Consider the following 27660-nt stretch of genomic DNA (forward strand, 5'->3'; position numbering starts at 1 on the left):
GAGGATCAGTGGAACCACGGTGGAGAGAGTAGATAGTTTCAGGTACCTTGGTGTTCACATCTCGCAGGACCTGTCCTTCAGACTGCCCTCCAAGGTACTGCGGAACTTCTATACCTGCACTATCGAGAGCATCCTCACGGGGAACATCACAGTCTGGTTTGGGAATAGCACCAAGCAGGACAGACAAGCACTCCAAAGGGTAGTGCGTTCAGCAGAGCGCATCACTCACACGGAACTTCCTGACCTGCAGACCATCTACTACAAGCGGTGCCAACCAAGGCCAGGAGGATTGTGAAGGACCCCACCCATCCCAACAATAGACTCTTCTCTCTGTTGAGGTCAGGGAGGTGCTTTCGCTCCCTGAAGACCAAGACAGAGAGGCTGAAGAGCAGCTTCTTCCCACAGGCCATTCGGGCCCTGAATCAGGGAAACTGATAAACTGTGGGGACCACCACCACAATGTAACATAACTGTATATCTGTATATATATATTTATATTCAATGACCTTGTTACACAACAACTGTAGATATGTTATTATACGAAATGGATCTGTACATTCTGTAAATTGTGTACATATATACACAACCATATACATTGTACATTGTGTATATAATCATAATATACATATATTGTACATACATTGTTAATATATTTTGTACATACATAGAATATATATATTTATCTTTGCATATATATATTTCACATATAGAGAATGTCTATATTTCTCTATGCACCCCTGTTTTCTTTTCCTCAGTTTGGACAGAGCACTCTCCACCATTTCACTGCGAGTTATGCTGTGTATGACTATGTATGTGACGAATAAACCAAACTTGAACTTGAACTTGAACAGTACTTGTGGTAGCCTTTTTAACTAAGTGTACTTAAAATCAGACATTAGCACACTAAAACATTAAAGCATTAAGATAAAAGATAAATCCTTTATGCAAATGCAGTTGTTTCTTAAAGATTGTTTCTTTTAGAAATATAAGTTCTTATCACACCTGTATTAGAATATGAGCCCAGGAGAGTAACCCTAGAACACTAGGAACATTTATTTTACAATTTCCTTGCAAAATCACAAGCCTGATGTGAATATTAAAATAAGAACAACAAATAGATACACCTGTTATCATTTTATTATCCATCTTCACATAATATAGGGAAGGTGCTTATGTGCTCATTTCTCCTTTGTTAAAAAAGCACTGATATTTTGCTGCATCAAACATTTGTGTGCCATGCATTTAGTGTGTAGCATAACAACAAACAAATTCTGCAAACTCCTACTTTATGAGCATTAAAGGCGGTAGGGCAGAGTGTTGAGTGAAGCTTCAGAGCTTGACTGTAACCTTGTTATATTTCAATGGCAATGAGGGCAGTACAGGTAGTGACTAAGAGGCTTTCCTTCCCAATCCCTCTGAATGTTGTCTCTGACAACATTCCAGACAGCACTTTAGAGAAAACAGTAGTCCAATGGCAGCAGACAGGCCTTTTTAGGGATCACCACTTACAGAGTCTTACCAAGACACCCAGTAGCTTTATTTTGTTTGGGACGAAGCCTCTATCAGAGCCGTATTTCATTCTACCTGATTCAGCTGCTGCTTGTATGATGCATGTTGGATGAATCTCTTACTCTGCTCCTCAGCTAAGAGAAAGCTCTCCATCTCGATCTGAGGAACAAACTTGGATTGTGTGCGTGGCTCCAGCACAACCACTGGTGAATGCGCACGCAGTGTCCCAGGAGCCGCTCTGTGGTGCAGGTGGAGAGGGGAGGTGGGCGGAGGCCCGGGGCGTCAGCTCACGCAGGGTTGTAGAGGAGGATTGGAGTACTGGACATCGCTTACATGGAGGGCCATGTCTATGAGCACTTTGCCAATGGCAAGCACGACAGCTACCAGATCGACTACCGCCTCATTGTGGGCGACACAGAGCCAGCCAGATTGCAGCTGTCGCCTCGCGACCCTGAGCACCAGGGGCCATTTGGCCACAACACATCTCATGGGCATGAGACTGCAGCTCAGCGCTACAGCGCCACGCGCATCCAGGCTGGCTACGAACCAGAGAGGTGAGACTCCTACGGTTTCAAAGGAGTGCTGATCAGCAAAATTAACCATGTTTGCATCACTAGGTTAACGTTAGTGTCACTAAACAAGTTCATTAGGAGTGGACTTTATTTTTCTTTTGGATTGTGTACTTTTAAACTGTTGCACAGACTGGGTTGGGTTCTCAGTGATGTGCAATTTTAGCCCAATTCCATATTGTTGGTCTCAGAAGAACACATTCCTTTCGGGGATTATCATCACATAAAATAGACCTATACATTTACAGTCTCTACAGAGAAATACAGTCATGTCATAGTATAATAAAATGTCCTAATGTGTAAATAGTGATGTTTACTCATTTATAATGTCCAGCACTACTCAAATATAACTGCTTGCCTTCTTTGCCCATCATATTAACATTCCCATGTCATCAGAGTAAAAAGGACCATAAATCTGATTAAGAATTATATTATCAAGACCGATATAATCTGTGTTGTAGAACAGATATGAAAACATTTTGCCATAGCAATGCTCAAAAGCATCACATTCCATTTGTTTTACAGACCCATATCTCTGTACATTTCAATTTACAGAATGGACTAAATTAACTTCCAGGTGTTTAAAGCTCAGTTGGGGGCTGTGTCAGATCCTTTGTGAATAACATAATAAAGTTGAGTATTGGGCAGCCTGACCACGGCTTCAAAACGATTGTGTGGATTTGCTACATCACCAGTCCTCCTTTTATAAGCAAGATGATTATTTCAACCCAAGTCAAAAACATTTTTGTCTCATCCAAACGGAAATTTCACACGTCAGACCTGAACTGGGCTGGCCAGCTAATAGCGTGGACAGTAAAACAAAGGCGCATCGCCCGTCTGTTCTCTCTCACTTCACATCCAAATCCAACTGAAACGCACTATCAGTATTTCAGTTCCATGCCGGAGCTGAGAGACGTGAGCGCCCTTAAAATGTCCCGTCGTCATCCACCACGTTGAGAGGATGAGAGTTTTCTCAAACTGAGCAGGTCGAGTCTTTAAAATGTGTAAACTCCAACTGTGATTCTGGGTGATTTAGCTAAGGGCTAGACTTTCGCTTGACTTTGAGAGATGCCACAGAGGCTAGTCTGTAACGGTCGCAGATGAAGACCAGCTGTGTTCCTTGACGTCGTTTTTTGTTGTCTGAAGTACGCGACGCTATCGTCTTGTGAGTAACCCGAGAAGCGGGATTTTCATTCACATTCACTAAGAATAAAGCATCATTGTTCAGTCTTGGAAGTATATCACACTAAATCCGTGTGTACTACTTGAGTACGATAATGACGGTTGTTGTTTGCATGCTGCGAATGCGAGACATCGGCTCTCCCGAATAAAAGGATAGCACGTCGAAATGGAGAAAGGGCAAAGCGTAACGAATAGAAATAGCTTTAGCATCCTCGGCCAACACCCACTGGATAAATATTTCGATCCGCGGATCAGTAAAACGCTTACGTTTTAACTCTGTTTACATGAGAGCACAGACAGAATAGCCTTTCTTTAGCGTACATCTACTTCTGATGTGACTTGTATTTGCTAGGTTGTTAGTATAATGTATTTTTAGTATCAGTTTTTCTTTGTTTGTTTGTTCTGTGGTCTTTGATTCAGTGATTTTCTGATCCTGCCTGGCTTCATTGACTTTACCTCAGATGAAGTGGTGAGTACTTTTGCAAAATGCACCAAAACAGCTCAGCAGGTTTCCTGACATGCCCCATAAGGGCTTACCAGTGTGTGTGTTTCAGTAAATACAGCACATCTAGTAATGATTTAGTGGAGGGGGCGGGATCTTCCTAATTAATTAGTGAGCTGGCGGTCTCCTCTACCTTCAGTGAGATGGAGGAGCTGAGTCAGTTGCCATGTAGTGCGAACACGACTACAACAGAGGGTGGAGTGTGGCATAGTGTAAGAGAGGGATGAAGGAGTGCAAATAAGATGTGCAAAATAGGTGGTGTTGGCATCCCAGGTGCATAGGGTGTGTTGTCACAGGCAGAGAGGCTGAGGGGTGTGTGGGTGTGTGTGTGTGTGTGTATGACAGTGTGAGGGAGGCACGAACCAAAATTCCCATGTGTAATGGATATGGGATAGTATATATTGTGGTATTTATATTTGGTGTTACATTTTGTGTGTGTGTGTGCTAGAATGTGGGAGAGAACGTAGGATGTTTTTGTCTGTCTTACCACAGGGAGATTAAACTGATGCCCTGCTTATAAAAACAGCAATATTTGTGCTTTGAATGAGCACATCCAAGTCACTTGAAGTCAAATTAATAATGGGATAGAGATGTGTGCATATGTGAAAGCTGTCCAAAGTAACATCCCAAACTGTTCTTATCTTTGTGCAATGCATAGTCTGTATGAAAATACAAGCATGAACATAAACAAAGATAATTGTTCTGTAGAACATTGGTTCCTTTCTGTTACCATTTGCGTCTGTCATTCAGGATCTGACCTCTGCTCTGACCCGGAAGATAACCCTGAAGACGCCGCTTATTTCCTCTCCCATGGATACTGTGACTGAATCCTCCATGGCCATCGCTATGGCCGTGAGTATCCCCCACACACTCAAAACCATGAAGTCCTGTTGCTTTTCCATTTAGCTTTCTGTGATTTTGTATTACAGCTCATGGGCGGTATTGGGATCATCCATCACAATTGCACCCCAGAGTTCCAAGCAAATGAAGTCCGGAAAGTTAAGGTGTCAAACTTTCAGTGAATTGTCTTAATAAGAATATAATGAACAACACGTTGAACATGCAGATTTACACACAAGCTTCCCTGAGGCCTCTCATCAGCAGAGCAATATATGGTGTCATGGCAGAAATTCGAGCAGGGCTTCATCACGGATCCGGTGGTGATGAGTCCACAGCACACGGTCGGAGATGTGTTTGAGGCCAAGGTGCGACACGGCTTCTCTGGAATCCCTGTCACCGAAACCGGCAAGATGGGCAGCAAGCTTGTGGGAATCGTGACGTCACGAGACATTGACTTCCTCTCAGAGAAGGACTATGACCGGCTGTTGGAGGAGGTTTGTGATTCATCTTTGATTGTACATACAATATACAAAAGGTTTTTAAAAACACAAATGAATCACATATGACATACAATGCTTAAAAATATAGGTGGAATAGAACTATCATGAAATTGTGATATTTCTGTGTCAGTGTGTGAAAGAGGGCAATATATATATATATATATATATATATATATAAAAATAAAAAATGTGTATATATATAAGTGTGTGTGTGTGTGTGTGTGTGTGTGTGTATAAAATCACATTCTTTAAACTCACATCTTTTTGTGATTTATTTGTGATATTTGCCAGGCAATGACAAAGAGGGAAGATTTAGTGGTTGCACCAGCAGGTGTTACACTCAAAGAGGCCAATGACATCCTGCAGTGCAGCAAAAAAAGGTCTGATTCTTCATCTTTTCAGCTTGAGAAGTGAAACTGCTTCTAAAGGACTTTGAAAGGTTATTTTCACTTCTCCACTTCTTCTCTGAGTAACGGGTCGGTCGTGGGGACGCTTGTTGATTGCAGGTAAACTGCCCATTGTGAACGACAGTGATGAGCTGGTGGCTATAATTGCTCGCACTGATCTGAAGAAGAACAGAGACTACCCTCTGGCCTCTAAAGACTCCCGCAAACAGCTGCTGTGTGGCGCTGCCATCATTACCCGTGAGGATGACAAGTACCGGCTGGACCTGCTCGTGCAGGCAGGAGTGGACGTGGTGGTGCTGGTAGGTCTTAAGGTCCTAAAGGGAGTGGGATTAGTCTCCATCCTGAGTATGGTGCCTGAATCAAATGACAAACTATTTTTGCTATGAGGCTGTGTAACACAGGACTGTGATTGGACATAGTGAATTTGGTCTGAAGGCTGTGTCTATTGTTTTAGGACTCATCTCAGGGAAACTCGGTGTTTCAGATCAGCATGATTAACTACATTAAACAGAAGTATCCTGAGCTCCAGGTGGTGGGGGGGAATGGTGAGTCACAGTTCTCACATTTGCTTGTTCTGTAAACTGAGAGGGTTGAGGTAGGTAAGAATTGATGGTGTTTGGTTCTTTTCATTTGTTGCTCTGTTCACTTTCATCCTTCTTCTCTCTCGCTCTGTCTCTGTGTATGTCTGTGTAGTAGTGACAGCTGGTCAGACCAAGAATTTGATTGATGATGGTGTGGATGCTCTTAGAGTGTGGATGGGTTATGTTTGATAAGACATCGTATACCAGAAAATTGTTTAAAAGATGGTAATAGCTAAACCACCAGACATAATAGTGATGGATAAACAGCAGAAAAGAGCCATAGTGACGGATGTAGCAATCCCAAGAGATAGCAACATCAGCAACAAGGAACATGAGACGCTAAAAGAAGAGGAAACACTGGCTCTGGTAGCAATCAGAGCACCAGGGTTTTAGGGACGATGACCATCAAACTGGGAGAGTGGCTCCAGCAGATCCCAGGAACAACATCCGAGATCCTCATCCAGAAGAGTGCAGTCGATGGAACACTTGGGATACTATGCAGGCAAATGTATATATTGTAAATTCCTGTTCTTTTTTATCAACATTCTTAGAACATAATTACTGTTCTAAGTTTACAACATCTGGTCGAGGTTTTCGTTTATTCAAGATGCATCCTGTAGTGCTTTTTCACATTTTTGCACTATTTCTTAATTTTGAATCAAATGTTTAAAAAATAATACAATCCACAAGGAAATGAAAACGAGAATTAAATCAAACGTATTGTTTCAGAAAGATTACTACTCATTCACACACCAGGACGCTACATCTTCTGGAGTATTATACTCACGTTTCTAAACTTTTAAACATTATAATGTATTTCAGTTATGGAAATCAGTTAAACACTATAGGAAGGCCTACAACAGGAATGTTCTACAAATACCTTCCTACTCCAGCACCCCTAATTGTCCACTCCCAATGGTGGGATATCCCTGAATAACAGTTATCCACCAAAAACATGATTCACTGACTCATGAACAATGTCAACAAATCTACACACACACACACGCACGCACACACACACACACACACACACAGCAGGTGGGTTTTCTGTGGTGGCAGATGGGTCCAAGTGGGCTCATACTGGCCCTGCCCACATGTCGCCTCCTGCAGGTGTCAACCGTAGCCACTGTGCTCCATGTGCCCTTTCTCCTCTGCCACTGCTGGGAGAGGGCTCTGCCCACCCTCCTGACACGCTCTGCTACGCCTCCTGCATACCCCCTTTGTGCTTCAGACAGAGGCCAAAACCACTGGCTTTGCTGGTTCCAGGAACAGCCTGAGGTTGTCCAGGAGAGTGAAAGAATGCTATACCTTGCAAGGTATGATGGTCTTCATTGAAATGGGGGTTAAAAACATTTCAAGCCAGTGTTTTGTGCACTGACATCCCTCCTGCTACCGAAGGCCACCCGAGTGTTTCTTGTGTTTGTGAGTGTGAGGCAAAGGAGTGTGAAAGTGTTTGTGTGGATCAAGATGTAAATGCATGAAATGAAACGTACTGAGGCTATGTTTATTGTCACATATTTTATATCTAGAATGTTGGCCTACCTCCAAGTGAATTTGCACAAAGACCAAACATTTGTGTGGGGTATTTGTTTGTGCATGTGAATATAGATGTGTGTAGTTCAATGGTGTATACATGTGTACATGTGAGTATGGATGTGTAAGTGTGAAAGATGTGTGTGTGTGAATTATATATTTGTTGGGGGCACATTCATATACTGCCACACTGCTATTCTCTCTGCTACTTTCTGTTTTTCAATTGGCAGAGTGGATTAGGGCCTGTCAGAGAGACTCTGAGAGATCTGGTGAGCCCTGATTGTGATTCTTTTTGTTTCTTTCTCTCTCTCTCTCTCTCTCTCTCTCTCTCTCTCTCTCTCTCTCTGTGTATGTGTGTGTTTGTGTGTGTGTCTCTTGTCAACACAGTGAATAATTTTGATTTTAATTGGTTCGTTGTCATGACATTATCTCTCAACTCTCTCAACCGTCTAAATCACACGCGCACACACACAAACAGTTGACACCCCCCATCCTATAGTCCACATTCATTCATGAGAAACAGAAAATTTCAATTTGAAATTTATTGGATTGAATAACAAAGATCCTTTTCTTTAGAACCATGCACAGCATGGACATGACAATGTTGTGCTAAATGGTGTGATCAAACCCTATCATCATCCTTCCCAGCAAAGCCCTGATCTACTCCTTCTGTAGTGAGCTAAACGCTATTAATAAACTCCCAAACTCCTCCAGTGCTCTCTCACCATTCTGAGCAGAGCCTGTGCCAGGCCTGCAATTTTATCAACTACATCACAGCTCTGTTTTCTCTCTTCCAAATGTGTAGAGAAAACACACACACGCGCGCGCGCGCTCTGTATTCTGACAGTCCCTGCAATGCTCCACTGTAATCCTCTTAGCCTGTAAGCGCTGGGCTCTCCCTGCAAACACACCCTAAACCCAGCACAGCATGGGACTATGTGGAAGACCACTTGCACAAACATCGACCGCACAGCTCCTTTTGCCTTTGCTTGCTATAGTTTCAACTGCTCGATGCACTGAAATGCCAAATACAGAGGCTAAAGCTCGAACACATGCGCCATGAACCAGCTGCACCCATTCCGAGGTAAATCAAATACACAGTTGCCATTGTTTAAAAAAGCTTTTTGAGCTTTTTACATTTTATTGATTTATTTTTTTTTAAAGAACATGAGGACTTTTTCATTTTTATTTTTTCAGAATGCTAAATAGTAGTAGTCCCAGTAATTTTGTAGTTCCAGTAGTATCGTCATTCAGGTCTCCTTTATCAGGTTTTGGATGGATTGGTAGAAGTTCATATTGACTGGTTATAAACATAGTTCTGATGTAGTCAAGCACAGCGTCTGTCTCTTTGGCCAGTTGGTAATCATAGCCTTTTTATGTGCTCGGGAAACCTTTCTGCATACTACTGATTTCTTTAGCTGGTCCTCCTTGGGAAGTGTGTGGTCCCATTGAGCAGTACAAAGCTTCCCCAGCCATGGCTCTTCCCATGCGCTGCTGCTTAGTTTTCTTCCCCACTACTTTGTCCCATAACGTCTTCAGGTTCTTTCTTTCACACTTTGGGTTTTGTTTTTCACTCTGTAGAGCCTCTCTTTCACTCTTCAGGTGTTGTCTTTCACTCTCTAGAGTCTCTCTTTCACTCTTCAGGTGTTGTCTTTCTCTCTCTAGAGCCTCTCTTTCACTCTTCAGGTGTTGTCTTTCACACTCTAGATCCTCTCTTTCACTCTTCAGGTGTTGTCTTTCACTCTCAAGATTCTCTCTTTCACCCTTCAGGTGTTGTCTTTCTCTCTCTAGAGCCTCTCTTTCACTCTTCAGGTGTTGTCTTTCACGCTCTAGATCCTCTCTTTCACTCTTCAGGTGCCATCTTTCACTCTGTTCATTTTTTGTCTCCTTCTGCTTCTCCTCCAACTGCTTCCCACTACATTCCTCCTCAAATTTTCCAATTTTAACACAGTGTCGTTTTCTAATTTCCTTCGTATCTACTCTGTCAGGTAGTTCTTGTTGCAATCTACTCATTGCTTTTTGTGTGTTCCTGTCCAACAAAATCTTCGTTTTCTTCTTCTTCGAAGATCTTCTGTGAGAGCAGCAGAACTGCATTTTGCTGCTGCAACCTCCCATTTCTGTCAACAGACTGACCAATTTTACCTTTGTCAAGCAGATTATAAGAATAGCTATTATGACAATGGTCAGTGATATTATGACATCACAGTTTTGGTTTTGTTGACAATTCCATTGTCATCACACAGAATAGAATAGAATAGAATAAACTATTGTGGGCTTGCTTTCTTTTCACTTTAGCCTTAATTAGATTAATTAGATTCATATGTTTGCTTTAGCTTTGCCTTTTTACATTTTATTTATACCATGAAAAACAATACAGAAATAATTAAAGAAGTCAAAGCCTTTGTCACAGTCTCTCCAGACATGCCTTTCTCTGGTTGTCAAAAAGACAAAAGAGATGACTGTGGACTACAGAAGGATGCAAATGCCTCACACCCTAATACATACAGTGAAGAGTGAGAACATACACTCTCTTAAAATCACAAACAATCTCTCATGGTCCCTGAGCACTTTTTCCTTAGTGAAGAAAGCTCTGCTTCCTGAGGAGACTGAAGAAGGACAGCATGTCCGTCATCCTGATCTGGTCTGCAACAGCATCATAGAGAGTGTCCCGACCTGCGCCATCGCTGTCTGGTACTGGCACTGCTCCCCCTGCTCTTTTGGATTGTTTAGTTGAATTTAGCAGTCTGCTCTCAAATTTTCTGTGCCTGTTTTCTGGGATTCTGAAATTCAGGCAATGTTTTTGTTGTTCTTCTGCAACACTATTAAAACTCTGAACTCCTCAAACTATTTTACTTCTCTAAGTAAATCTGTCACACATTTGTCTAGTACAGAATTATTAGATTTCTTTCTTTGACCATAAGCAAGATACACACATTTACTTTGCACATTTACATATTTCTTTGTCTGTTTCTCTCTATCGCTCTCCTTTTCTCAGAGAGTTGGATAAGAGATTAAGGACACTTCCTGAGGCAGAGAATGATTGGTCAGTAGTACATTAGAATGGCCCTACATACATTTCATCATTCCATATCTTTTCAGTGGTTATCAAAACCATTTATACACTTTTGCAGTTAAACAATGTTAAGATATTGATTAGTGTTTCAGTCAAATCAGTCTAACTCTGAAAGTATGTGTTTACCTTCCATATGAGACGCTATTTAAGACTACACACACATCAGATTTTGCAATGAAAATAAAAATGATAAAACAAACAAAGGGAAATAGTCAGTGTACACACACACACACACACACACACACACACACAGTCTGCATAAGAAAACAAACTTTATTTAATAGTCCACAATTTGGTAAGGTGACCTGCAATTTAAAATCCACATTCCACAGTCTGCATTTCTCAAGCATTGCAGATTATTATTATAATGTTAAGTATAGAGACGATCTCTATGCTGCATTAGTTCTGCTGTCCTACTGCAGAGGTACACGTGGTCAAAGTGCTGTGTGTAGGGGTAGAGAGAGAGAGAGTGAGGGAGAGTGTAGAGAGGGAGGGTGGGAGTGTTAGAGAACAATAATCAAATACAATAGAGCAATCTAGCCAGAGAGACCAATGAAGACTTTGTCCCTAGGGTGTGGCAGTCACTGCTATAGGTGTGTGTGTGTGTGTGTGTGTGTGTGTGTGTGTGTGTGTGTGTGTGTGTGTGTGTGTGTGTGTGTGTGTGTTCCTGTCTTGGAGGGGATCGAACACTTCACTTACCATAAGGAGGCAGATGGCGGATTCAGGCATCAGCTGTATAGCCATGCTCCCCTGCTGCTCCCTCCCTCACCCAAACCTTAGACGCACTGCACAGGTAACACCCAGCACCTCCAGCACACTGGCAATGCCCACGAGACCCCCAGCACAGTGGCTCTCCGCCGTAACGTTCAGAAAACGCAAAGTCAAGACTCAAGCAACACCAGCTTCTGGGCTCCAGGCAGAGAGTTGTAGTGCAGCCTGCTCCTATTGTCCAATGCCTTGCAAGCGCTGGCTGAAAGGTCCACGTGCCAGCCCCTTGTCTTGTCGTTCCGCACAGTCTTTCCCTCTTCCGTCAGGACCCCCGGCTGTTCTGTCTGCGCTCTCTCACACACTCCTGCTTCTGTGACATCCAACGGCCAGTTAAAGCTCCCTCCTCCCCTCAGAATGGGTGCTGGGACATGCACACATGCGCGTATGCACACAAACACACACACACACACACAAACACACACACAAGCACTGGCTCCCCTCCTTCTCTCTCCCCTTCATGCACACTCACAGGAATGGTGATAGGACATGGATCGGCTTCTCGGGTGGAGAGGAGGGGCAGCAGAAGCCCATACATCCGCTTGTGTACTTTTCCGCTCCCAAATCCATCGCATCACACTCCTAAAACCAGGGCAATGAACAAGAGAGAAAGAGGGAGAAGGAGAGAGGAAGAAAGAAGGAAGGAAGAGATCAGTCTCACCTCCAGACTGCCTCTGAACTCATTTCAAGCTCTGCAAGGCAAAGGCACTGGCAAATACAGACACGAATGCATACACACTCACACCTCAACCCCCCCCTCCACTGTTTGTACATGAGATGGTTCTTATAGTCTTTTTAACTTCTTGTTTGCTAGCAGAAAGCAAATAGAGCCTATAGGGATAAGAGAGAAAGAGAAAGAATGACATAAAAAATAAGAATGAGATAAAAAGAGATCCAGATACATGAAGCACATGTTGATGAGGGTTGGACTTGCAGAGGCCACATGGCAGTCACGTTAGAAGTGTTGATGCAGTAACTGCATCTGCAGCTAAACTAATGCTGCGTGCGTGTGTGTGTGTGTGCATGCGTGCGCGGGTCTGTGTATATGTGTATCTTTTTCCATTCTCCACCAAAAAGAGGCCAGGAGGCAATTGTCTCTCTAGAGATGTAACACACTTTCTGCAAACATATCATCAGATAATGGCAGAACACCTTACAACACACCAATGCATATCTGTTTACATATACAGTTGAATCATGAGAGATTATGCAAGGTGAGAATTATGATTTTAATGTCCTCTGGTTCTATGGCTTTTGATACAGCCTGTGCTAACTGAACATGGTTTTTCTTTTCTCCAAGACAATTGTGTCTCAGTTTTATTGCAGCTTAATGGTTTAATGCTTGGTTCCTAATATACATATACATATACATGCATGCACCCATACACACGTTTTTTCCTTGACAAGCTCTTATAGGCCTCTGGACTAATTAATCCCCAATAAAAGTGAAATGACATATATTTATATATATACACACACACACAGCGCTTCACTTTTTCCACATTTTATGTTATGTTACAGCCTTATTCCAAATTGGATTAAAAAAAAAAAAATTCCCCTCAAACTCCTACACACAATACCCCATTATGACAAAGTGAAAAAATCTTTGTTTGGAGTTTTTGCAACTTTATTAAAAATAAAAAAAACAAAAATCACATGTACATAAGTATTCATAGCCTTTGCTCAATACTTGGTTGAAGCACCTTGGGCAGCAATTACAGCCTCAAATCTTTTTGAGTATGATGCTACAAGCTTGGCACACATATTTTTGGGCAGTTTCTCCCATTCTTCTTTGTAGAACCTCTCAAGCGCCATCAGGTTGGATGGGGCGCGCCGGGGTACAGCCATTTTCAGATCTCTCCAGAGATGTTCAGTTGGGTTCAAGTCTGGGCTCTGGCTAGGCCACTCAAGAACATTCACAGAGTTGTCCTGAAGCCAGTCCTTTATTATCTTAGTTGTGTGGTTAGGGCCATTGTACTGTTGGGTGAACCTTCACCCTGGTCCAGAGCACTCTGGAGCAGGTTTTCTTCAAGGATGTCTCTGTATGTTGCTGCATTCATCTTTCCCTGACTAGTCTCCCAGTTCCTGCTGCCAAAAAACAACCCCACAGCATGATGCTGCCACCAGCATGCTTCACTGTAGGGATGGTATTGGCCAGGTGCTGAGCGGTGCCTGGTTTCCTCCAGACATGACGCTTGGCATTCAGGCCAAAGAGTTGAATCTTTGTTTCATCAGACCAGAGAATTTTGTTTCTCATGGTCTGAGAGTCCTTCAGGTGCCTTTTGGCAAACTCCAAGCAGGCTGTCTTATGCCTTTTACTGAGGAGTGGCTTCCGTCTGGCCACTCTACCATACAGGCCTGATTGGTGGAGTGCTGCAGGAATGGTTGTCCTTCTGGAAGGTTCTCCTCTCTCCACAGAGCAATGCTAAAGCTCTGTCAGAGTGACCCTTGGGTTCTTGGTCACCTCCCTGACTAAGGCCCTTCTACCCCGATCACTCAGAGTCCTGGTGGTTCCAAACTTCTTCCATTTACGGATGATGGAAGCCACTGTGCTCATTGGGACCTTCAATGCTGCAGAAATTTTTCTGTACCCTTCCCTCGATCTGTGCCTCGATACAATCCTGTCTCAGTAGTCTACAAAGAATTCCTTGGACTTCATGGCTTGGTTTGTGCTCTGACATGTACTGTCAACTATGGGACCTTATATAGACAGGTGTGTGCCTTTACAAAGCATGTCCAATCAACTGGATTTACCACAGGTGGACTCCAATCAAGTTGTTGAAACAACTGAAGGATGATCAGTGGAAACAAGATGCACATGAGCTCAATTTTGAGTGTCATGGTAAAGGCTGTGAATACTTATGTGCATGTGATTTTTTTGTTTTTTTTATTTTTAATAAATTTGTTACAATTCCAAACAAACTTTTTTTACTTTGTCATTATGGGGTATTGTGTGTAGAATTTTGAGGGGAAAAAAATAATTTAATCCAATTTGGAATAAGGCTGAAACATAACAAAATGTGGAAAAAGTGAAGCACTGTGAATACTTTCTGGATGCACTGTATATATATATATATATATATATATATATATATATATATATATATATATATATATATATATATATATATATATATATAGAGAGAGAGAGAGAGAGAGAGAGAGAGAGAGAGAGAGAGAGAGTGTTTATTATAATGGCTTTGTTTGCATACATGGATGTCCTTACTTGAGCAGTCATAATTCATAATCATAATAATTCACTAAAATGATTCATTATAGCTAATGTTTTGAAATAATGAAATCATAGTGTCTGTGATTTCTTTTTTGTGTAAAGTGTCAGACTTTGTTTTTACTAAGATGTTGGGCCCATCAGTACCACCCTAGCTGCTAAGAAATGCTACTTCCTTTACTGAGCCTGTATTCCTCTGTTCACCACACTGCACTCACACTCAATGTGCAACACAATTAATGTGTGAAGAATTGTGAGTTTACTAAAATCTAATGGCTTTAGTTCACTCATTACACTTTAGTAAATCTAAACTCCAATTTCTTTTTTCTACTGAAAAAGAGATGAGCAATAGCTAATAATTAGTAATAGCTACTCTGCAATCTGAAATGTTTTTTTGTTTGTTTGTTTGGCATACATATTACCTCTTGGATTTTAAAGTTCTTTGAATCACAAAGAAAAACAACACGAGACAGTATGATGCTGCAGTAATTTAATCAAAAGAACAAAATTGATTATTCAGAATAAATTAACAGACAGGAATTAGGTCAAACCTTCTAATCATGTTTTTGTCAAATGTAATACTGTATACATACTACATTAAAATGACAGAAAAAAGAAAAGAAAAGTATAGGAAAATGCACTATTAAATGCACTATTATGAAGTTATGCATATTGGTCAGCATCATCCTCAGTTATAGCCTTCATCTCAGTTGCTGGTTTGTCTTCCTCCACCTTCTGAATTGGTTCCTTCATTGCATCTATTGCCTTCTTCAGATTGAGATTGTCCTTTTCACTCAGTGGGGCCAGTGCTGCGGTAAGGATTGTCTTGATTTGAGTTATTCTTTCCTCGCATCTGTTGTAAAACTCCTTCCTGTTTCTTGCTGCAAGGCTGTTGATACCATTTTGGGCAGATTCGCATTCCTTCCCTAACTTGTCAATCTCTGCAAGGAACTGAGGTGAGTTTGGATCCATGGTCATCAGTCTTCCCAGAGTACTGACATTGTTCATCAGGTACTGGACAGACACCTCAGTGTAAGTGGTAGACATCATGTTAACCAAATAGGCGTAGGCAGAAGCATTCAGAGCATTAGTGTAGATTTTGTCTTTGACAAACATGCTGTAGGTGTAGTTGTTCTCTACAGCTATTTCAACAGTCTGTTTAAAATGTTTAAGATTTTCACTAAGAGTGGTCTTAACAATGTTTGAAATGATCTGAAAGAAGTGCACCAGTTTCTCCCACTGTTCTTTCACCTGCCCCATGATTTCCAGGCCTTTCGCTAGCACCACAATTCTCTTGTTGAAGTCGATCTCCTTGAGATTATAATGTTTCAGCTCACTCACAATTTCAGCAAGAGCTTTTTTCTTCTGATCCAAGTTGTCCATAGTCTTCTCGTTCCGTTCATTTGCAATTTTTAGCTGGGTTTCAGCCATTTGTAGACGTAGATGAGATTGTCTTAAGTGCATCTGGACCACATCTGTATTTGCTGAGTCATAGATTTGCTGTTGACTTGACTTGGGGGGTGCTGTCAAGAAAGATGGCTGATTTGTAAAAGACTTGCTTTTGGAATAAAAGGCCATGGCCCTTACATTCAGTTCGTCAATGGCTTTAATAAGCTCCTCTGTTTTGGCATCATCACATTTCCCCTCTGGAGCATATTTACCTAGCTCTGTTAAAGTGGAGATACCCTTGTCACAGATGCCTAGTGCCTCGGATTTAATCGGGCATTCAGCTTCTTGCTGTATATCTCTGCTGACTTGCTGAAATAGTCCCACCAAGTAATCAGACTTTACCATTTGCTTCTCCTGATCATACACCTCAGGCCAATTTATTTCCTTACCTTTGCAAAGTTCTTCCATTTTCTCAACCACTAGTAGAAATGTTATAGATTTAGAAAATATGTTACTTGTTGCCAACATTTCATCCACGTTACTCTTCATTCCAGTGGCCATGTTTCTGTGGCTTTCAGGAGTGCCTTTTCAGTTTTTGATCACATGTGTTATGGCTTTTGGTGTAATAGTGTCCGCTTGGAGATAGGTTTGGATAATTTGTCCTGGAAGAAATTCTGTTGCAAACGCACAGGCTATTGATATTGCTTGCTCTGACATACTTGATATTAGCTTCAGGCCAAAAAGGCCCCATCCACTTGGCAAATCTTTCATTGCTTGCTGGTAGGCCCTTCTGTCCTCAGCTAATCTTTCATTAGCCAGATTGAAAGCAGCCTCGGCCCTGTCGCTTGCCTCCTTAGCTTCAGCCCGTTTAATCTTTGCTATCTCAATGTTTTTCTTGATTTCTTCCATCTCCTCATCATGACTCTGTCTTGCATTCACCAAAGCCTCCACCAGTTCTTGCATCAGCTTGATGATATCTGAGAATTGTTTCTCAGTCATGATGGCCAGGTTTAAGCATTCTGATGATATGTGTGCAATGTTCTGAAGCTCAGCTGGTAAGAAGGCTTGGACAAGACCATCATCCTCCTGTATTATGAGCCCAACTGAGTTTTTGATGTACTCTGGAACCTGTCCGGTGTACATACGAATTTGGTCCATGTTCTTGTGAGCAACATTAAAGGCTTGCCAGCAACCATTACATACTTGAAAGAGGCAGGCCCTAAAAGAATTGGGGTATCTGATGAATTTGAACCCGTCTTTTGGTGGATTTTTATTGATGGAGAAGTCATCTGCAGCAGAAATGCGTACCAGCTGAGCCAGTAAATCGATGGAGACGGGTGCCGGCAATAGATACTGCTCCCAGTTAGCATAGGGCTGCATCAGCAGCATGATGTCATTTCTGTAATCCTGTGCTTTGGTGAAACTCTTAGTAGCTTGGTTGAGCTTTGACAGCGCCATTGTTTTCCCTAAAATAGAGGAAGGCAGAAAATTTGTATAACATAAAGCCATAATAAGACAATCAGGAGATTCAGCATTTATTATTTCTGTACTATAAAGCAGTTAGCACTAACAACAACAGCACCTGCAGTGTTTCATCCACTAAACAATTTCAGATTATAACACATCATAAGTTACATGTGGTTGCTTAGTAGTTTTTTTTTCCTTCACAACAAGTGAAGTAAAATTAGTAGAAAGCAGAAAATAATACTATTTTAACTACCCACCATTTTACAAAATTAATACTCTTTGATTGAGGAGCATTTAAATGCTTTTTTTCATAAACATTGTTTTTTCATAAACTTCATTATGGTGTAGACTTCAAGAAATTCACTATACAGTATATTTCATAAAAAAGTTGATGAATGTAAACAGAAATTCATATTATGCAAACATAAACTCACAGAAATCTGTAGAGGATAGAATAGAACGGTTTGTACCTGAAGTACTGTGGATACCTCTTGAAGAAGTGAGTAGTTGAAGTAGTAGCCTACCAGACTAGATGCTGTTCTGCTCCAAAACAACAACTTTTATATCATCCTTTCATATTTGTCAGCAAAGCAATATAACTGTGTCCTGCAAAAATATGCAGTCTGAGTTGTAATTCTGAATTCTACAGAACAGCTTTACTTCCTATAACTACTGAAATTTCTTTGTTTTTCGTGTCTTTATTTGGATCCCCATTAGCTGAGGTAGCAGCTGCTCTTCCTGGGCTCCACCAACAAAACTGTGTACTCCCATGATCATAGTTGGTAACTTGTTCCATACTGTGGTGACCAAGACAATACAGATCTGCATGCTGCATCTGTTTTGGGTTTTGGTTTAACTAACCTGCCTGGCAGTGTGACTATGTTGAGCTCTCGCATAATTTATATTGTGTTTACTATCACAGATATTCCTAAAGACGCCCATTAGACCGCAGGGCAGCCTCTCCTGAGCTCTGAGCCATGAGAGAGGCATGCTCGCTCTCCTTACTGACAGGGCAGTGTGAGGCTTGCAGATTCATTCTCAGCTAACCAGAGCTTAGACAGCTCTTTCCTGACAGCTCCCCTGGGAAACACCACAATGAAAGCATCTAGGGGAGGAGAAACTGCTGTTTTACCATAGACTAAACCCATATATACTTTGTTTTGTTAATAACAAATGCCACAGTAAAGTCAAATAATACGATTCCGACCATTATTTTCTTGTAAAAATATCTTGTCGATCATTTTTGTCAGTGCTGTGCACGTAGAATGATCTGCTTTATAGGCATGCTTGAAATCAATGATTCATTAAGTGAAAAATAGTAGATTATCTGCTCAAGAATAACTTTTTCCATTAGGTTGCTCAATACAAAAGAAACTAATTCCAGGCAAAACACACCATTCTAAATTTGATAATAATAGCCCAAAAGTAACACCAGCAACCTTTGAAAGGATGATCAATACAATGTTTGATAATAATAATAATAACAATAATAATAATAATAATAAGAAGAAGAAGAAGAAGTAGAAGAAGAAGAAGAAGAAGAAGAAGAATTTTATTCTAATTAAGAAATTACGGGCATTTCTTGTTACCCAATGGCACTTTACAAGTTCATACAATATAAAAAAGGTCAAATAAAATATAAAGAAGATTCAAATATATAAATAAGATAACAGGAGGGAGTAAAATTGGTTAAAAAAAATAGACATAATATTGATGCAAGTGCATACTATAGTAACCAATTAAAGGGCAGATGAGTGTCAGAGGGATGGAGACAGAGTGAAGGAAAAGACATATGAGGAACACCAGAAAGGGATGGACAGGTCAGACCATGAGGGCAAAAACCAAGAGAAGGATTTTGTACTGCACACAGCCACGAACAGGAACCCAGTGTAAATGTTTGAGTGTAGTAGTTATATGTTCCCTTAAGCTGGTGTGTGTAAGAACTCCAGCAGCCATTTTCTGAATGTTCTGCAGCTTCTTTAACCTACAGACAGGAAGCCCATAAAGAACAACACTGCAGCAGTCTAATCAACATCGCACAGCACTGTATTAGCCTAATCAGCATCACACAGTTCTGCAGTAGTCTAACTGGTATCATACAGAACTGCAGTAGTCTAGCTGGCATCACACAGCACTTCAGTAGTCTAATTAGCATCACAAAGCGCTGCAGTAGTATAATCATCATCAAAAATGCATAAATAAGTAACCTTGTATCACAATTTGCATGCCTATATCCTTACACATAGATATATTTGCTGACTATTACACCATTGTAACATTTTTTAAACAAATTAATTGCAATAACTAAACAATTGAATAATTTAAATTTAATGTCTCTTATACAATCATAAAGCTGACTAAGGCTGACAACTAATCAATAGGAGAACTTCTACCTTAAAGGATTAGTGTGACGGTTGAGTCTAAGGCATTGTGGGAATTGGAGAAATAATTGAATCATGTAGGTGTAACATAATGAAGAGAGGATAACTTAATAAAACATAGAAGGCTAAGGTTAGTCTAATTTTAATTGGCCCAGGCCATTCACTACCACTAAATGACTAAATAGGGATGTTGTGCCCTCTAGTGGGTGAGTCAGAGATAATTATGCAACAAAAATACTTGTGAAGTCTGGTATGCTTTATCATTAAAGTTGCTATAAGATCTTTTTTGGAAGCACTTTGACTAAACTGTTTTATGTATTTGTAGCTACCAATAAACCTCTCTTGTAGGAGGATATATTCTGTATCTGTTAATTCTATGTGTACATTCAGCACATGGAATCTGCCAACATCCATTCCTGCATGTTCTTTCAGGATCAAGGCCTCTGGAATGGTGACTGATGTAGCAGAGCACCTAGGCAACTTTCAGTATGTGATAAAAATGAAAAATAATATTGAACAAGCTGGTATGCATGCACACATGTGCACACACAAGCAGACCTTTCTTAACCTCTTCTCTTGCCAACCCCAGTTCACCTGTTTCTTACAGTTTATGGAAATTACTGTTTCTCCTTTCAATGTGCCTGTTATTTTTTTTAAATGTTGCTTCTGAGGAACTCACACAAATTTCCCCAATCAGATATGCTGAGCAGAGGTGGTGTTTGTCCTATTCAGCAGCTTCTTCCTGCTTACTTAGAAGCTTTTGCTCCTATAAACTTCTTCTGGGCTTTGTGGGCTTTCAATCAGGGACTCTGCTGGGTCACTGGTGTATATGTGCATGTGTGATGTGGGCCCTGTGCGTGTGTGTGTGTGTGTATGTGTGGGTGTGGAGCCCAGAGAAGGGAGCTGCTCTTGGAGAGGACCTTCTCCAGTGGGTACTGGGCAAAAGCGCTAATCCCCTTCATTGTGAAGTAGAGCCTCCACAGAGGGTCATAGCAATACAGGCCTGACACAGAGCATGGACTTCTATGTCATACACATGTCCACATATTCACCTTCAAGCTCACTGAGAGAGGCTTTCCTGCCTTCGCAAACAGTAGTCTCATTCATTATGAGAGAATACTTCTACTGAGAGTGCCTTAACTCTAGAACACTATATATTCAAATAAAAGACACATTTGTTACATATGTTTAATGTTCATAGGAATCATTATTTGTGACTTAATATTTTAATTTCAAAGAGCTGGACAAAGACTTTGAGTTCCTCTGAACAGTACATGGAGATCAGATTACATCTCAGTAAGATGCATGATGAGATCTTGTACTGCAGCTTGTGTTTATTGTAGTTTTCTATGGAATGACCATGATATTTGCATTAAATAGATGCCAGTCAGTTCAGTCAGCAATATATATTGCTAAAAAGATTCCCCTATGTTCTAACAGGCAAAACCTGTATGTCTAGGTTGGATGTAATCATTGAATTAGAACTGAAATTTAATTAATTAGTAAGATGCACAAAATATGGTTGTTTTTGATTGTGTAATGTTTTCCTTTTCCACATATGCCTTTCAGCACTTTAGTTCTGTTTAGTGGTTTATATTTCAGTGGAAACAGGTCCTTACATATTCCGCAGAAAGCAAAAAATAAAAACAACTAAACAACTACCAACTAATAAAGATGTCAAGTTGAACATGGAAAGTCTTGTTTTGTTTATTCATCTGTTGTTGTGGTTTCTCTTTATGCCGTTCTGTTGATTTGTATCCACTTCATGGCAGGTTGAAAATGATTTGATTCTGTGAGACATTTGGAGGAAGTGTGAGTACAGAAAAAAGCATGTAACTGAAGCATGACATTCTTTAATAGGCTGTATCACTTTTTCTTCTGTGAGTCTGTGAGGACCTCATAAAGCATGGCTTGTGGCAAGTGGGTTAGTACAAGGGTAAATATGGGATAGGAGTGTCAGACGAGAGGCTGATGCCTCTTGCCATGAAGCAGACCCTCCAGCAGATCAGAGTGCTCCTGGACTGGGACAGTGGTCTGATCTCCTTCTTTGATCCTCTCAACAACAGATATGTGCACACCTTCAGACAAACATTCACCAAGCAAGCCTATCCATACTTCTATAATGTTTGTCCTGCTATGAGGGTGTTACCAGAATAGGCTGCAACCACTAAGGACATTATGCTAGTGTAATGGAAAAAAGGAACCTAGTCTATTGAAAATGAACACATTTCTACTTGATCATCATTTCAACAAGGGTGCACCGTGAGATAACATTTATTATGGTAATTATGGATGGCCTTTTCACACTTGGCCAAAGTTTTTGCTTTCGGCTCAGTTTTCCATTGCTCTGAGGTTGTCTGCTTAAAGGATTCAAACCTAGTTTAAAGGCAATCAGACTTTCTTTTGTTTCCTGTGATCATATACCTTAAATCATTTAATGTGATAATGTTATTTCTATTTAGGAGTTGTTTTCCTTGTGCACGCAGATGCATGCAATTGAGAAACCATTGTTTAGTGAAAAGAATCAAATTTGTTTGCAACTTCCTGGATTTTCATTTATTTGCAATTTTCCTCAGAACTGTTGTGAGAATACACACTCCCTGATAAACAAATATAAAAGGTTTATTGTAGATATTTCCTGTCCACTAGACACCTCCAATGTTTGCTGTCTAGCAAATGTCAGCTGGGTTTACTAGTTTCTGGGAAAACCCATATTATGTGTATCACCTTCATGGTAACCTTTATAATCTCTGGACCTTTAGCTTTGCTGTTGATTTTCTCAAATACCCCAATATGGTCTTATGTAGCATTAATGCATGCTTTAAAATCTTCTAAGCCAAGTGAAAAGCACTCAGGTATTTACTCTTAAGTGCTGGTCATACTGCTGTTTTACTGTGATGTTTTCAGTGTTGTGTAATTACTGAATAGGGCTTAAATAAAACCATTGTCATTGTAAGAAGGCTCAACAGCAGTACTCATCTACTGAAAAAACAAGATGTGGGTTCAGATGAATCTACTTCCCTTTTCATGTACACTGAAAAACATCAGTTTTTCAAATGCTAGGATATATTTTGTCTACAAACACATTTCTATTTATGGTCTTTCTTATCTTTTATAGCTTCAAGGGTTCTTTGGAAGGTCAGCAGAAAATGGAAGAGAGGAAGCTGTGTGTGAGTGAATGCTTGTGTGTAATGTCATTTTCTATGTTGAGTGTAGCTCTATGATGTACTCTGGAGAGCTGAAGTTTGAGAAGAGGACCATGTCTGCTCAGGTGGAGGGGGGTGTTCATGGCCTGCACTCGTAAGTCTTCGTCCTCTCTGCTCACTAAACTCCTACTACCGAATCCATCATGCTCAGTGGCTCTTTTAAGGAACACTCCACCAACTGTCAAGCAGTGCCACAAAAGCACTCAAGGACTGGAAAATAACCTGTGTGTGTCTGTTCTCACAGTTTGCAGGCACAGTGTTATGAATAATAATACACAGCAATAGACCCCTGCTGATCTCCACTGAAATCTGAATGGACATGAAACTGACAATTTATTTATGAATAATTAATTCAGATAAATTGTGGGTTTCTAATAGATAACAGGGTCATGACATAATGAGTAATGCCTCTATAGATTTCTATTCATGTCTTCAAGTAATTCATGTACATACATTGAATTGAAAGAAAACTGGCTTTGGCATGACTGGACAGAGCATTGTAATGTAAACGTCAGTACTATGCACATTTTGCAGTGTGGACTTTTATAAACTCATCAGCTCTGTGCAGATATAGACTGTAGAGCTCTATATTGAATTGTGGATGAGCATATTAAAACCACAAGGCGGAGCTTCGAGAGAGAGAGAGAGAGAGAGAGAGAGAGAGAGAGAGAGAGAGAGAGAGAGAGAGAAGATGAAACAGAGCTGTTTAATGTTCAACAAATGGAAAGAAGAAGAAAATTATGAAAATCAGTAGAACTATTAGCAAAGTTGAAACTAGTTAATATTTAGTGACAGCGGAGTGGCTCTAGATCCCTGTGGCAGGGACTACGGACGATCACGGACTACAGGAGCCCACCCTCCGGACTGATGAGTGCGGATGAGTCTCTGGCGAACGAGCTGAATACATTCTTCGCTCGCTTCGAGGCTACATCTAGCAGCGCTAATGCTAACGGCGCTAATGCTAGCAGCGCTAATGCTAGCAGCGCTAGTGCTAATGGCACTATCGGCGCAGCCAATGGCACATGCGCGGGGCGCACCATAGAACAGCGCCCTCTCATCGTCACGGAGAGTGACGTGAGAAGAGTGTTTAAAAGGGTGAATACCAGGAAGGCGATGGGAGCAGACGGTATCTGCGGGAGGGTCCTCAAAGCCTGCGCAGATCAGCTAGCCCCGGTATTCACCGACATCTTCAATCTCTCCCTGACGCTCGGTATCGTCCCGTCCAGCTTCAAGCGATCCACCATCGTCCCCGTCCCGAAGAAACCTCGACCCTCCGACCTCAATGACTACCGACCTGTCGCCCTCACATCAGTCGTGATGAAGTGCTTTAAAAAGCTAGTCGGAGACTTCATCACATCTTCACTGCCAGCCTCCATGGACCCACTGCAGTTTGCATACCGCCACAACCGCTCCACTGACGATGCAATTGCACATCTGCTCCACACTACACTGACTCACCTGGACGAAGGGAGGGGAAATTATGTTAAAATGCTATTTGTCGACTACAGTTCAGCATTTAACACTATCATCCCCTCCCTACTCACTACTAAGTTGGGGGATCTAGGACTGCATACATCCCTGTGCGACTGGATCTCCAACTTCCTAACAGACAGACCACAATCAGTACGGGTGGGCAACTGCGCCTCATCCACCCTCACCCTCAGCACTGGAGCTCCTCAGGGTTGTGTCCTAAGCCCCCTGCTCTACTCACTGTACACCTACGACTGCACAGCCACTTCCAGCTCCACCATCATTGTCAAGTTTGCTGACGACACCGTTGTCATGGGTCTGATCTCGGACAACGACGAGAGGGCCTACCTGGATTAAACACCTGGAAAACTGGCGCCAGGAAAATTATCTCCTCCTAAACGTCAGTAAGACAAAGGAGCTGATCGTGGATTGCAGCAAGAAGCAGGAGCGGCACTACCAACCTGTGAGGATCAGTGGAACCACGGTGGAGAGAGTAGATAGTTTCAGGTACCTTGGTGTTCACATCTCGCAGGACCTGTCCTTCAGACTGCCCTCCAAGGTACTGCGGAACTTCTATACCTGCACTATCGAGAGCATCCTCACGGGGAACATCACAGTCTGGTTTGGGAATAGCACCAAGCAGGACAGACAAGCACTCCAAAGGGTAGTGCGTTCAGCAGAGCGCATCACTCACACGGAACTTCCTGACCTGCAGACCATCTACTACATGCGGTGCCAGACCAAGGCCAGGAGGATTGTGAAGGACCCCACCCATCCCAACAATAGACTCTTCTCTCTGTTGAGGTCAGGGAGGCGCTTTCACTCCCTGAAGACCAAGACAGAGAGGCTGAAGAGCAGCTTCTTCCCACAGGCCATTCGGGCCCTGAATCAGGGAAACTGATAAACTGTGGGGACCACCACCACAATGTAACATAACTGTATATCTGTATATATATATTTATATTCAATGACCTTGTTACACAACAACTGTAGATATGTTATTATACGAAATGGATCTGTACATTCTGTAGATTGTGTACATATATACACAACCATATACATTGTACATTGTGTATATAATCATAATGTACATATATTGTACATATATTGTTAATATATTTTGTACATACATAGAATATATATATATATTTATCTTTGCATATATATATTTCACATATAGAGAATGTCTATATTTCTCTATGCACCCCTGTTTTCTTTTCCTCAGTTTGGACAGAGCACTCTCCACCATTTCACTGCGAGTTATACTGTGTATGACTATGTATGTGACGAATAAACCGAACTTGAACTTGAACAGTACTTGTGGTAGCCTTTTTAACTAAGTGTACTTAAAATCAGACATTAGCACACTAAAACATTAAGCATTAAGATAAAAGATAAATCCTTTATGCAAATGCAGTTGTTTCTTAAAGATTGTTTCTTTTAGAAATATAAGTTCTTATCACACCTGTATTAGAATATGAGCCCAGGAGAGTAACCCTAGAACACTAGGAACATTTATGTTACAATTTCCTTGCAAAATCACAAGCCTGATGTGAATATTAAAATAAGAACAACAAATAGATATACCTGTTATCATTTTATTATCCATCTTCACATAATATAGGGAAGGTGCATATGTGCTCATTTCTCCTTTGTTAAAAAAGCACTGACATTTTGCTGCATCAAACATTTGTGTGCCATGCATTTAGTGTGTAGCATAACAACAAACAAATTCTGCAAACTCCTACTTTATGAGCATTAAAGGCGGTTGGGCAGAGTGTTGAGTGAAGCTTCAGAGCTTGACTGTAACCTTGTTATATTTCAATGGCAATGAGGGCAGTACAGGTAGTGACTAAGAGGCTTTCCTTCCCAATCCCTCTGAATGTTGTCTCTGACAACATTCCAGACAGCACTTTAGAGAAAACAGTAGTCCAATGGCAGCAGACAGGCCTTTTTAGGGATCACCACTTACAGAGTCTTACCAAGACACCCAGTAGCTTTATTTTGTTTGGGACGAAGCCTCTATCAGAGCCGTATTTCATTCTACCTGATTCAGCTGCTGCTTGTATGATGCATGTTGGATGAATCTCTTACTCTGCTCCTCAGCTAAGAGAAAGCTCTCCATCTCGATCTGAGGAACAAACTTGGATTGTGTGCGTGGCTCCAGCACAACCACTGGTGAATGCGCACGCAGTGTCCCAGGAGCCGCTCTGTGGTGCAGGTGGAGAGGGGAGGTGGGCGGAGGCCCGGGGCGTCAGCTCACGCAGGGTTGTAGAGGAGGATTGGAGTACTGGACATCGCTTACATGGAGGGCCATGTCTATGAGCACTTTGCCAATGGCAAGCACGACAGCTACCAGATCGACTACCGCCTCATTGTGGGCGACACAGAGCCAGCCAGATTGCAGCTGTCGCCTCGCGACCCTGAGCACCAGGGGCCATTTGGCCACAACACATCTCATGGGCATGAGACTGCAGCTCAGCGCTACAGCGCCACACGCATCCAGGCTGGCTACGAACCAGAGACGTGAGACTCCTACGGTTTCAAAGGAGTGCTGATCAGCAAAATTAACCATGTTTGCATCACTAGGTTAACGTTAGTGTCACTAAACAAGTTCATTAGGAGTGGACTTTATTTTTCTTTTGGATTGTGTACTTTTAAACTGTTGCACAGACTGGGTTGGGTTCTCAGTGATGTGCAATTTTAGCCCAATTCCATATTGTTGGTCTCAGAAGAACACATTCCTTTCGGGGATTATCATCACATAAAATAGACCTATACATTTACAGTCTCTACAGAGAAATACAGTCATGTCATAGTATAATAAAATGTCCTAATGTGTAAATAGTGATGTTTACTCATTTATAATGTCCAGCACTACTCAAATATAACTGCTTGCCTTCTTTGCCCATCATATTAACATTCCCATGTCAGCAGAGTAAAAAGGACCATAAATCTGATTAAGAATTATATTATCAAGACTGATATAATCTGTGTTGTAGAACAGATATGAAAACATTTTGCCATAGCAATGCTCAAAAGCATCACATTCCATTT

At 41.4% G+C, this 27660-nt stretch overlaps 3 long non-coding RNA genes across 3 annotated transcripts in view; 2 read left to right on the forward strand and 1 right to left on the reverse strand.

Annotated features, from left to right (window-relative positions):
• Positions 1–1578: 1578 nt before the first annotated feature.
• LOC145643341 (uncharacterized) lies at positions 1579–5181 on the forward strand. Its single transcript, XR_014121869.1, has 3 exons — positions 1579–3243; positions 3681–4614; positions 4692–5181. It is a non-coding gene; the product is annotated as an uncharacterized LOC145643341 (long non-coding RNA).
• Positions 5182–5962: 781 nt separating this feature from the next.
• LOC145656173 (uncharacterized) lies at positions 5963–8809 on the forward strand. The gene is made up of 2 exons (XR_014121870.1): positions 5963–6054; positions 6203–8809. It is a non-coding gene; the product is annotated as an uncharacterized LOC145656173 (long non-coding RNA).
• A 2140-nt stretch (positions 8810–10949) lies between these two features.
• Positions 10950–27660, reverse strand: part of LOC145656171 (uncharacterized) — a 119268-nt gene continuing 102557 nt past the window's right edge. The window contains exon 3 of the long non-coding RNA XR_014121867.1: positions 10950–12043. This is a non-coding gene — a long non-coding RNA (uncharacterized LOC145656171). The remainder of the gene's footprint in view (positions 12044–27660) is intronic.

This window comes from Electrophorus electricus, unplaced genomic scaffold, assembly GCF_041902795.1.
Source record: "Electrophorus electricus isolate QZ-2024a unplaced genomic scaffold, ASM4190279v1 Scaffold53, whole genome shotgun sequence".
In the NCBI taxonomy this organism is placed as follows: Eukaryota; Metazoa; Chordata; class Actinopteri; order Gymnotiformes; family Gymnotidae; genus Electrophorus; species Electrophorus electricus.